This window comes from Pseudoliparis swirei, chromosome 5 (assembly GCF_029220125.1).
Source record: "Pseudoliparis swirei isolate HS2019 ecotype Mariana Trench chromosome 5, NWPU_hadal_v1, whole genome shotgun sequence".
Classification (NCBI taxonomy): Eukaryota; Metazoa; Chordata; class Actinopteri; order Perciformes; family Liparidae; genus Pseudoliparis; species Pseudoliparis swirei.
Window position 1 is genome coordinate 19,022,000 of NC_079392.1, and position 12,875 is coordinate 19,034,874.

Consider the following 12,875-nt stretch of genomic DNA (forward strand, 5'->3'; position numbering starts at 1 on the left):
TTCTCTCACTCACCTAGTCTTTCTGTGTGCCTTCCTCCTGTGGATGCAATCCTCGCCCTGATTGTTTCCACCTATGCCCCGTTGCTTGTTCCATTCGTCTGTGTCGACTCTTTGTTCTGTGCCAGTGCGTCTCGCTTCTTACCAAAGAGCTCACCAGTGGATTTTGCCAGTGTAGCTTTCCCCTGCTTCGACCAGTTTGTGTTTACCAGTGAGTTTAGCCCATCGATGTTGATACCTGACAACTGAGCCTTTGAGTCCTGCTGCCTGTGGTGTATATTTCTGAATTTGATTCCTCAATTGCTGGTAATTTTGTCCTGAGCGAAGCAGTGTGCCACTTTGATTCCACAAAGTGATAATTCTTTGTCAGGTTATAAAGTTCGGTGTGGCAGAACCATATAATAGAAATCTAACTGGCCTTCTGATACGGTAGTAAACGCCATTGCTCTGACCTGTGGTAATGTCTTCATACCACTTTAGCTGAAATGTTTCAATTAGTATATCAGCAGAAAATTAATATTTTTGTTATTGATTAATTGTTTGTGTGATTTTTCATGCATAATTTTCACTATTAAACGCTTCCATGGTCTCAAATGTGAGGATTTGATATACCTATTCATATATGATACACGCAAATGGCATATCTTTGGGTTTTACATTGTTGGACTTGAAACACTACTTGAATATCTCAACCTGGGCTGTGGGAAACGAGGATGGGCATTTTTCTCTCTATTTTGACTATTTATTGACCAAAAAAAAGATGAATTAAGTCTAATTGGAAAATAATCTGCAATATTGAAATGTGAAAATCGTCACCTAATTGTGAATTCTTGCACAGCTGCAGGCTTTTCAAAGCCACTTTAAATATTTGTGTAATAATAATAATAACCTTCAATCTTATATAGCGCTTCTCTAAGTACCCGAAGTCGCTTTACAGAGTCCAGAGTCCAGTAGTCATACACACAGTCATACCGGAGGTGGTAAGCTACATCAGTAGCCACAGCTGCCCTGGGGCAGACTGACGGAAGCGTGGCAGCCAATCTGCGCCTACGGCCTCTCCGACCACCACCAACATGCATTCACATCCATACGAACCGGGGTGAGGCTGCGGTGCATGTCTTTATGATGGTGGGGGAAACCGGAGTACCCGGAGGAAACCCACGCAGGCACAAGGAGAACATGCAAACTCCACACAGAAAGGACCTGGAACGACCGGGACTCGAACCCAGGGCCTTCTTGCTGTGAGGCGACAGTGCTAACCACTGAGCCACCGTGCTGTGTAATGATAGAAATTGTCTATAAACACTAAAGGGCAAAGAAAAATAAAGACAAATGGTCGTAGGCCTTAAATATGGTAATGAACAAAATAAATAGTAATTGATTTATGCTTTGATCAATGGATATGCTCTTCTGCTTTGGTGTGAATATAATAGCAATACACTAGTTAAAGTCATGATTTGAAATATGAAGCAGGAGCGATTTGTTAAAAATCTGTACCTTTACGTGTGCAGTGTGCATTTCAGACAAGAGGCTTCATTTATTAACATGGTCCATTTTCTGACATTCAACAAAGGGCTCCATCAGCTTTTTCTAAAAATTAATCACCACGGTTAAAAACTGCTTCAAATGAGGATTTCCTCATGGATCAATACATCGCCTCTCAATAGGCTCACATTGACCGGGCAGTGCGAACTGGATGCCGGTGGCAGTGATCAGCTCCTGCAGGATTTCAGAAAAGACAAGGTCACCTTCCACATAAAAAGGAAAAATAGCCTTAACTAAAGAGGCCAGAGACAGTTCCCTCTGCAAATCCATCCTCTCAATGTTTGGCCTTCGGTAGATTTAGACCTAACTGTCCAAGGACTTCAGGACTGACTTTCGTTATGAAATAGGACGAGCATTCACAGCTCTGCATGCAGATGCACACACACACACACACACATACAATATGCACAAATATACATAGACATTGTGCACTATATTCGTAATCCTAACCTCTGTTGCAATGTTGACCTCATACTAATGAACACAAGGCATAATGGGGCTATGCACACACTGTTCTTCATCCTGTAATTACTCGGTGTTACAAGCTATGAATATTGGTCCCTGCAAAGAAGCATCCTTCTGTTTCATATATAAGTCATGTGGGTGTTTTTCATCGATGACTTTAGCAAACTTTCTCTAACTATTTCTCTAATAAAGACCCCAAAGTAGGACATCAAATCTTTACCCTGCCGCCTCCTACATTATACTATATAGTGGCATCATGGCTCTCCCTTACTGCAGGGAATTATATTGGAAGACCTTTTAGGGGCTGCATATTGCCACAGTTTGGTTGCGTTTAATGTAGCTGATAACATGTAGTCTATAGCAACCATGATATGGATGAATCGTGGTCCATACCTACGACAAACTATTCATAAATTCTGTCATATTTATTGAATGTGTTTATGTATCTCTATAATGTGGTTCCTTCTGTACACATGACATATATTGCTTCTGTCCATCATGGGGGAGGGATCCTCCTCTGCTGCTGTCCTGAAGGTTTCTTCCCATTTTTCCCCGTTAAACGGTTGTTTCTGTTTCTTGGGAGTTTTTCCTGATCGGATGTGAGTCCTGAGTCAGGGATGTCGTATGTGTACAGATTGTAAAGCCCTCTGGGGCAAATTCATAATTTGTGATATTGAGCTATATTGAGCTATAAAATAAACTAAATTGAAATGAATAATATGGTAGGAGTACAATTGCGAAGAAAATATGGTGGATGTAGTTTACCGACAGCATCCTCAGCACCATCTGCTCCGTAACTAGCAGACCAGGGTCAGACAAAGTATGTTTTTTAATAAATAATCCACATGGTGCGTTTCAGCCTGCTCATTTATCTGCTCAGAAATCAGACAAGCAGTTCATCATTGGAAACAAAGTTTAGTATTCTCCTGTAAAAGCCCAGGTAGTAATAGTAAGCATCCCCCTTCTGTACGAGTCTACAAGTTTTTTTAAGGTGATTAAGAGGTAAAGAGAAATAATATATTGATTGATTACTATATTAGTGAAGTTACAGAATCTTAAATGTAAATATGTTCTTAGAGTTTTTACAATATTGGATTAAATTGTAATGGGGTATGATTTATGATTTTTTGACATGACCATATGACACTGAATTGAATACCTGAGAAAATAATAAGCGAGATGAATTGTCAAAATAATTGTTGAACAAAGACAGAAACAAATAAATTGTTTTGGATAAATGATTCCTGAAATATATAACGAAACACGTGGTAAAAGTATATAGCTTAAGACTTGTGTGCTCTTGTGCAGACAAGTGCACACACAGCTGTTTGATCTAGCACCTGCTTATTAAGAGCACTTGACTCCTTGACATCTTATGGCTTTTAAAATCTCCTGGCCACTTGAGAGAGAGATAATAATGGGAAAGTGAAATCACCCTACAGGGAGTAAGAAGTTATATCAGTCAGAGCCAGACTGCTTGTCCTGCTGGAGCTGCAGCCGCAGGACGAACCTTATTGAAGGTGGAAATAAGTCATGTGGATGGCAAGACGAGACCTGATGCAGGGGATGTAGCAGTTTCAATTTGACCCACCAAGAAGCCTGCAAGGTCATTTCGAGTGAAGATAAGATGATTTCACACACCAGTTCACATGCATTTCAGCTGCAAGGAAATATAACTCTGAAATGATAAAAGCATTCTTCCATAAAATGCAGATAACCCCTGAAGTGGAAGAGAAGTCGAGTGAAGTTTGTTTCTCTTAGAGGTTCCAAGTTGACAGAATTGAAATAAGTGTAAGAACAAAGTGTTTAAGTTATAGCTTTCAAGGATTTTTCCAGGATGTGGCAACCCTCTAAAAACATAAATCTTTCAGCTTTGGCCTCTGTTTTTAGCACTTTAAGGTCATGCACTCCACATTGAGGATGACCTTTTATTGAACCAGTATGAAAAAAATATATATCACTCTGTTTGACGAACCTAAAACTGATACTTTTTAATTATAAAGGATGTATATAAAAAAACGAAAATGATCCAAGACATTTCTTTCTGGGTAAAAAAATGTAATTAACAATGTGCCACCTTTGGGATCAAATACTTGCTTCAGCTTCATAATGTATGGGAGAAGGGGGGTATGGTTTCAGTGTGCGTTAGAGTAGAGAATACTTTAGCACTTAGACTTTGCGAACACTTGTCAGTGGCCTATGTGAGAAAAACACAGCTGTCATGGAACATACCAATATTCTGGGCTGACCTCACTGATAAAGCTTTCCCAGAGTAAAGCTGACATCATCTGGGAGCAGATCTATTGGTCTGGGTCACACTCTTCCCCACGGTAGTCATACCATCACAACATGGTACACTCCGTTTCAGAGCATTCATCTTCCAGGAACTGACTTCAGATGTGGACTAGACCATCTGTTAAGGGGAGGCAAAGTTTGGACCCAAGAGCAGCAGGCAGACTTCTCAAAAAACAAGGTTTATTCGCTAGGATCGAGCAGGAACAGGGACAAGAACCGGACAGGGACAAAAAACGATCAGACAAAGAACAAGCAGGAAGACACAGACTAAATAAAGACACAGGTGGAAACAATCAGGGTGTGAACAGACAAGCACAGGGAAGTAAGAGCAGGGAAACAGAGGAAACCAGACAGGGACTTCAAAATAAAACAGGAAACACTCCAGATCATAACACCATCATAAACTACAGATCCCTCTGGTGATGTACAATCTGGACTTGGAACATCTGAATCTCCTGCATCTATCAGCAGCAAAGAGAAAACATAAAACTAATTTTAATGCAAATAAATGTGTATATTGCAAAAGAATAACCGTAAATACACTTTTAACACTGAGTTGAAACAGATCCACATTGAAGCCCCCTGGTTTGCAAGGACTGATGTTCTCATGTATCTTTCCCCAGTAAGCAGTATAGTTACGTTTTTACCACTGAACACTCAATGGTAAAACTATGGATCCAAAGTGCAGCAGCAGTTCATAAAACACACAATTAATAGTGTGATTTCATGCTTGCGGCTGCAACTTCAGATGATTTAGTTTTGGCTCTTTTTCAGCATTACCCAATCCTTGCCCCAGTTTGACGGCAGCACATCCAGCAACACTCGCTGAGATAATGATCCCCTGAATGGATCCACAAGGTCCCGTATCAAACTAATGATACATCGAGTTCCTCGCTTGGCCTTTGACTGCAGACACCATTACGTCGTCTGCCTCATCTCCATCCCTCTAAACTTACATTTTGATTAATGCGCCTCACAGTGTCTCACATTAACAAAAGGTTCATGTGAGAGTGTTGGAGTTTGTGGATGATTCAATTCAATTCAGTTTATTTGTATAGCCCAATTTCACAAATTACAAATTTGTCTCGGAGTGCTTTACAATCTGTACACATAGACATCCCTGCCCCAAAACCTCACATCGGACCAGGAAAAACTCCCAAATAACCCTTCAGGGGGAAAAAAACGGAAGAAACCTGGAGGAGAGCAACAGAGGAGGATCCCTCTCCTAGGATGGACAGATGCAATAGATGTAATGTGTACAGAAGGACAGATTTAGAGTTAAAATACATTCAATGAATATGACAGAGTGTATGAATAGTTCATAGTAGGCATATTCCACGATGGAGACCTCCACGATCCATCAGGCAGATGGCGGTGGGGAGGAGGTGGGCGGAGTCTCAACAGGACAGTGGCGTAGTCATGAGCAGGAATTCCACGACCCAGACGATCCATCAGGCAGATAGATCTATGCCGTCTCATAGGGTCCGATGACCCCATGAGACGAAAGTCAAAAGGACTTCCGGGAGAAAGCAGAGTTAGTAACGTGTGATTGAGAGATGAAAATTCATCCTTAAGGAGAGAAAAAGAGGAGATAGGTACTCAGTGCATCCTAAAACGTCCCCCGGCAGCTATAAGCCTATAGCAGCATATCAAGGGGCTGGACCAGGGCAAACCTGATTCAGCCCTAACTATAAGCTCTGTCAAAGAGGAAGGTCTTAAGTCTACTCTTAAACGAGGTGACTGTGTCTGCCTCCCGGACTGAAATTGGAAGCTGGTTCCATAAAAGAGGAGCTTGATAACAAAAGGCTCTGGCTCCCATTCTACTTTTTAAGACTCTAGGAACTACAAGTAGTCCCGCATTTAGTGAGCGAGCTCTCTAGTGGGGCAATATGGTACGACAAGCTCCTTAAGATATGATGGAGCATCACCAATCAAGGCTTTGTAGGTTAAGAGAAGAATTTTAAAAGTGATTCTTGATTTTACTGGGAGCCAGTGCAGAGCAGCTAGTGCAGGAGTGATGTGATCTCTTTCTTAGTTTTAGTGAGAACACGAGCTGCAGCATTCTGGATCAACTGAGGGACCTAAGAGATTTATTAGAGCAGCCTGCTAATAAGGAGTTGCAGTAATCCAGTCTCAAGTAACGAACGTGAACCAATTTTTCTGCATCTTTTGAGACAAGATGTGCCTGATTTTGAAATATTACGTAGATGAAAGAATGCAGTCCTTGAGATTTGCTTTACGTGGGAGTTAAAGGACAAGTCCCGATCAAAGATAACGCCAAGATTCTTTACAGTGGTGTTGGATGCCAGGGCAATGCCGTCTACAGAATCCACATCACCAGATAATTGATCTCTGAGGTGCTCAGGGCCGATTAAAATTACTTCGGTTTTGTCTGAGTTTAACATCAAGAAGTTGCAGGTCATCCATGTTTTTATGTCTTTAAGACATGCTTGAATTTTACAGAGTTGGTTGCTCTCCTCTGGTTTTATCGATAAATATAGTTGAGTGTCATCTGCATAACAATGAAAGTTTATGGAGTGTTTCCTGATAATATTGCCCAGAGGAAGCATGTATAAGGTAAATAAAATTGGTCCAAGCACAGAACCTTGTGGAACTCCGTGATTAACGTTGGTGGTTATCGAGGCGTCATCGTTTACAAATACAAACTGAGATCGATCTGATAAATAGGATTTAAACCAAATTAGTGCCGTGCCTGAAATGCCAATCGACTGCTCCAGTCTCTGTAACAGGATGTCATGGTCAATGGTGTCGAATGCAGCACTAAGGTCTAACAAGACCAGGACAGAGAGGAGTCCTTTATCTGCTGCCATTAAGAGGTCATTTGTAATTTTCACCAGTGCCGACTCGGTGCTGTGGTGTTTTCTAAATCCTGATTGAAATTTCTCAAATAAACTATTATGATGTAGAAAGTCGCACAACTGATTTGCGACCACTTTCTCAAGGATCTTGGAGAGGAAGGGAGGTTAGAGATCGGTCTGTAGTTAGCCAATACCTCTGGATCCAGAGTGGGCTTCTTCAGGAGAGGTTTAATAACAGCCACCTTGAAGGAGTGTGGTACGTGGCCTGTTAGCAGAGACACATTGATAATATCTAATAGAGAGCCGCCAATTAAAGGCAAAACGTCTTTAAGCAGCCTCGTCGGGATGGGGTCCAAGAGACAGGTAGACGTGTTCAAGTAGAAACCGTTGAAAATAATTGGTCACGGTTGATAGGAGAAAATCCTCCAAATATACACCAGGGCATACAGCGGTTTCCAAGGCCATTCCACTTGAGGACAGATTGGCACTGGTTATGGGCAAGAGATTATTAATCTTGTCCCTAATAGTTAAAATCTTTTCATTAAAGAAGTTCATAAAGTCATTACCACTAAGGTTTATAGGAATGCTCGGCTCCACAGAGCTGTGACTCTCTGTCAGCCTGGCTACAGTGCTGAAGAGAAACCTGGGGTTGTTTTTATTTTTTTCTATTATTGATAAGTAATAGGCTGCTCTGGCATTACGGAGGGCCTTCTTATATGTTTTAAGACTATCTCGCCAAACTAAGCGGGATTCTTCGAGATTAGTTGAACGCCATATGCGTTCAAGCTTTCGTGACGTTTGCTTCAGTTTGCGGGTCTGAGGGTTATACCAGTGAGCTAACCTCTTCCTCACTGTCTTCTTCTTCAGAGGGCTATCGAGTCCAGTGTCATTCTCAGAGAGCCTATGGCACTGTCAACAAGATGATCAATCTGGGACGGACTAAAGTTAGACCAGGAGTCCTCTGTTATATTGAGACGTGGTATCGAATCAAATACAGAAGGAATCGCTTCTTTAAATTTAGCTACAGCACTATCAGTTAGACATCTAGTGTAGAAACTTTTGACTAACGGAGTACACTCCGTAGTATAAATTCAAAAGTTATGAGGTTGTGGTCTGACAGAAGAGGATTCTGTGGGAAGACGCTCAAATGCTCAATGTCAACGCCATAAGTAAGAACAAGATCAAGCGTGTGGCCAAAGCTGTGAGTGGGTTTCTGTACTCTGACAGAAGCCAATCGAGTCCAACAAGGAGATGAATGCAGCACTAAGGCAATCATTATCAACATCCACATGGATATTAAAATCTCCAACAATAATAACTTTATCGGTTTTAAGAACCAAACTTGATATAAATTCTGAGAATTCAGATATAAACTCTGAATATGGACCTGGTGGCCGGTACAGAATCACAAATCGAATTGGCTGTAGTGTTTTCCAGGTTGGATGTGAAAGACTAAGAACAAGGCTTTCAAATGAGGTGTAGTGTAATTTTGGTTGAGGATTAATTAATAGGCTCGATTCAAAGATGGTTGCTACTCCACCTCCTCGACCGGTGCCTCGAGGAATGTGAGTATTAATATGACTTGGAGGAGTCGATTCATTCAGGCAGACATATTCTTCATGGCTCAGCCAGGTTTCAGTTAGGCAACATAAATCAATGTGATTATCTGATATTAAATCATTCAGTAACACAGCTTTAGATGACAGAGATCGAATATTTAGGAGACCACATTTAATAGACCTATTTTGTTGCACTGCTGAAATAATTGTGTTAACTTGTATAAGGTTATTGTGTACGACCTCTCTTCTGCTTACTTTTGATTTATTTAATTGAAGTGGCCGTGGGACAGACACAGTCTCTACTCTAAAGTCAAGGGTGGGTAACTGCTCGAATGGAAGAGCAGAGAAGGGTGTTAAACTACAACTCTGCTCCCGGTTCCTGATCTGAACCCTGGGTTGTCATAGATTAAGTCCGTGATCAACTTGGTCATATTCGCAGAAATGAGACGCGCTCCGTCCAACGTGGGATGAATGCCGCCTCCTCATCAGATCAGGTTTTCCCAGAAAGTCTTCCAGTTGTCTACGAGCCCACATTATTCGCTGGGCACCACCTCGACAGCCAGCGGTTGAAAGACGACATTCGGCTATACAATTCGTCTGTCTGCAAATTTGGGAGAGGGCCAGAGAAAATTACGGTGTCCGACAACGCCTTGGCATAAGCACACACCGATTCCACATTAATTTTAGTGAGTTCCGAGCGCGGGCTCGGCGCCATTACCACCCGCGTGTATTACAATCTGACTGTATCTCCGCTTATCCTTAGCCAGCAGCTTCAAACAAGACTCCACGTCGCCCGCTCTGGCCCCCGGGAGGCACACGACTCTGGTCCGCGGCTTCGCTATTTTCACGTTCCTGACTATAGAGCTCCCGATAACCAGGGTGTGTTCCTCAGCGGGTGTGTCGCTGAGCAGGGAAAACTGGTTCGAAACGTGAAGTGGTTGGTGCACAGCGGGCTTCTGTGTAGACTTACGACTCCTGCGAACAGTTACCCAACCATCCGGCTGCACGGTTACCGCCGGGGCACAGCTAACAGCTGACTGTAGCTCCGCGCCGACTACGGGAGAGGGCGGGCTAACTAGCATAGCTGTCTGAGCTTCGATAGCGCGGAGCCGTGCATCTAACCCACTTAGACCTGCCTCCAACCTAGCAAATAAACTACACTTGTTGCATGTATCGTTATCATTAAGGGAGGCAGGGGGATAACTATACATGAGACACACTGAGCAAGAGGGAGCGGGAGGGAGAGAAGAAGAAGTCATGCTCGCTGTTGAGCTGGCAACCAAAGCTTACCGGAAGAGTGAGATGATGCGTTCAGGAGCAGCTGGGAAAATCAGACTCCTCCACCTCACATCTGGCACGGCAGCAGAACAGTCATGTTTCAAATGAATAGTAATTTGCTCCGGGGAATAAGTGTGGAGTTAGTTTAAATAAAGACAATAGTATCTGATTGTGTAGAAGACTGGACATGATTGTGCAATTGTTATTTTTTTCTGTGACCATTCAACTGAAAGATAAATGCTAGAACATTCAGTGCCATTATATTATATGATGCGTAACCCAAAAGTAATAATTAGCGAGTTAAGCTGCCTCACTCCTTTCTTTTGAAATTAATTTGTACTTTCTGAGGAATTATATCCCCATTGTTGCATGTCAAAGTGGCCTTGAATAAGACACTTGACCCGCAGTTGCTCATATAATATAATAACTAAGCAAATGCAAAGAAGAATTTCTCCACTGTGGGATTTATAAAAGTGTACATTATTATTATTATTAATAATAATAATTATTAATAATAATAATAATAATAATTAGAAACTTAATCCATCATTATTGAGTTTGCAATCTTTAAATTGACATCTCCCTGAAAAATTTGAATAGAAAAATGTGTAGCTTGCAATTAATATCGTAAATTAATTTTGTTTCTCTGTAGAAGATTATAATTTTTTTTAATTCTTCAATGAAGGGACAGTTTGAAAAATAATCCTATTCTTCATTAGTGTGAAGCTGAGTCATATTGACATTTGAGAGCTGCCCAGTACAACTACATTCCTCTACTGTTGGTCACCAATGGGTTATTAACTCATGGATCATTTGAGGCTGGAGGTCACGATGAGATGGTATTTTAAAAAACATCCAGAGCATCTTTCATCATACCATTTGTTTTTAATGTTAAAGGAGCTGTATTAACTTTCCTAACATTAATATAGGAACAACAAACTATTATCTATGCAAAGATATAGTGGAGTAATGTCTGCATGAGCTCTCTCTCTCTCTCTCACGGTGGTCGTCGTCACAGAAGCCGAAAGGTAAACACTGTTAGCTTTGTGAGGTATTAAGCCCCAGCCTCTGTTACACAATTTCACATAGGATTAACTAAGTTCAGTAGGGTCTGCATGTTGACTAGAACATACATCTTCATGTTTTCTGGATCTACAGGTGGATATTTGCATAGATGAAATTCATTGAAACTGTTATGATCAATACACAATGAATTACTATTTGCCCTTGCTTGACCACAAGTGGCTTTTGAGGATGAAGGCAATCTTAAACATGAAATCGCTTTCAGAAATATGAGTCACAGGGACATTGCGTGCAGTATGCAGCCAGGAAGCACCACCCCTCCAGCCAGATCAATTTGAATGTTGCCCTCAATACTCATGACATAGGTCTCCTCCACCTCCTGTTGAACACTAAGCTTGTTTAGTCGGACGAGTCTGCCCGAGAGCGAAGAGAGAGTGACGGCTGGCTGAGGACGCAGTCTCTAAATAAACAAAACAAGATTATCCATTTGACGTCACCTCAAAGAACACGAAGAACAACTTGACCTGACATTGAAACACAAGTTACCTGTTTGATTCCTGGAGAAAGTGTCAGGGTGGGAAGGTTATTACAGGTCATGATGCCCTCAACCATAATTCTCACTCTTCATTCAGCAAAGCTTCTGAAACACTGAACGATCAATTATGAACTTGGGTTTTAACCCTTGTGTTGCCTTCGGGTCATTTTGACCCGATTCAATATTTAACCCTCCTGTCGCCTTCGGGTCAATTTGACCCGATTCAATGTTTAATGTCGGTGTTCTTTCGGGAGTCAACAAACAAACATAAAGTACCTCACACTTAAACTTGGAAAACAATATTAATTCTAATAATTTTCTGGAGATTTTATTAGCTGGGGTCATATTGACCTCAAGGGTAAAATATGTTAGGAAATATAAAGGTAACAGGAGGGTTAAACATTGAATCGGGTCATATTGACCCGAAGGCGACAGGACGGTGAAACATTGAATCGGGTCAAATTGACCCGAAGGCAACACAAGGGTTAAAGTACTTCGGAAAATTACTTGGATGAGTTTCTATCTGGCAATCTATCGAGATGCTGTGTTTAATAGCAATTTATCAAGCTTTCAAACACGCAAAACATAAACTTAAATACAACGTCTTTCATTATATTTTTGTAATGCGGCTGCTGCTCGATAATTTTGGCCAGCAAACATCTGAGTCTTTCACGTCTGTATCGCGATGCGTTTTAGGAAATTAGGAAATGTCCACACCTAGCAGGATGCGACACTTGCAATTGACTATCTCTACTTTCCCAACCCCAGAATCCTCTTGCTCAAAATCACTTCCCTCTCACCTACCAATGCCCTTTTATTTATTTTTTTGCCATTTTTGTTTTTTGGGTTTCATCTTTTCATGCATAATATACATTTTTTTTTATCACATGGCATACCAGTAAAAGGCATATTTCTGTCAAATAAGATAACACAGACTCTCTTTACTGTACACGAATGCATTAGGCTTACTGCCGTGCATCGGCACCGTCCACAGGCCCATTCTGAGTTGAAAGGTATCAGTGGCTTAGTACTTGGTTTTATGTGGGACTCTAAATATTCATGCTTGAAGAGAGCTTGTATTCAAAACAAGAATATCTTTCCATAAAAAGAGTATTTTTTATAACCCAGATGTTTTGAGTTGACAGACAATGGAGGACTGTACTGCCAGAAGGGGAAATCCTTGAAATATCTCCACTGGGAGTGCTTTTTTGTTTAAAGACAAGGGAGTACTGACAACACTATTGTGTAAGGAACAAGATCAAATTGAAAAAGCTTTTATATAATAACAGTGTTTTTATTTTAGTAAGCGGCTAGAGGTTGAGAAATATATCATTCTACGAATAGATATTGGTGACTAAT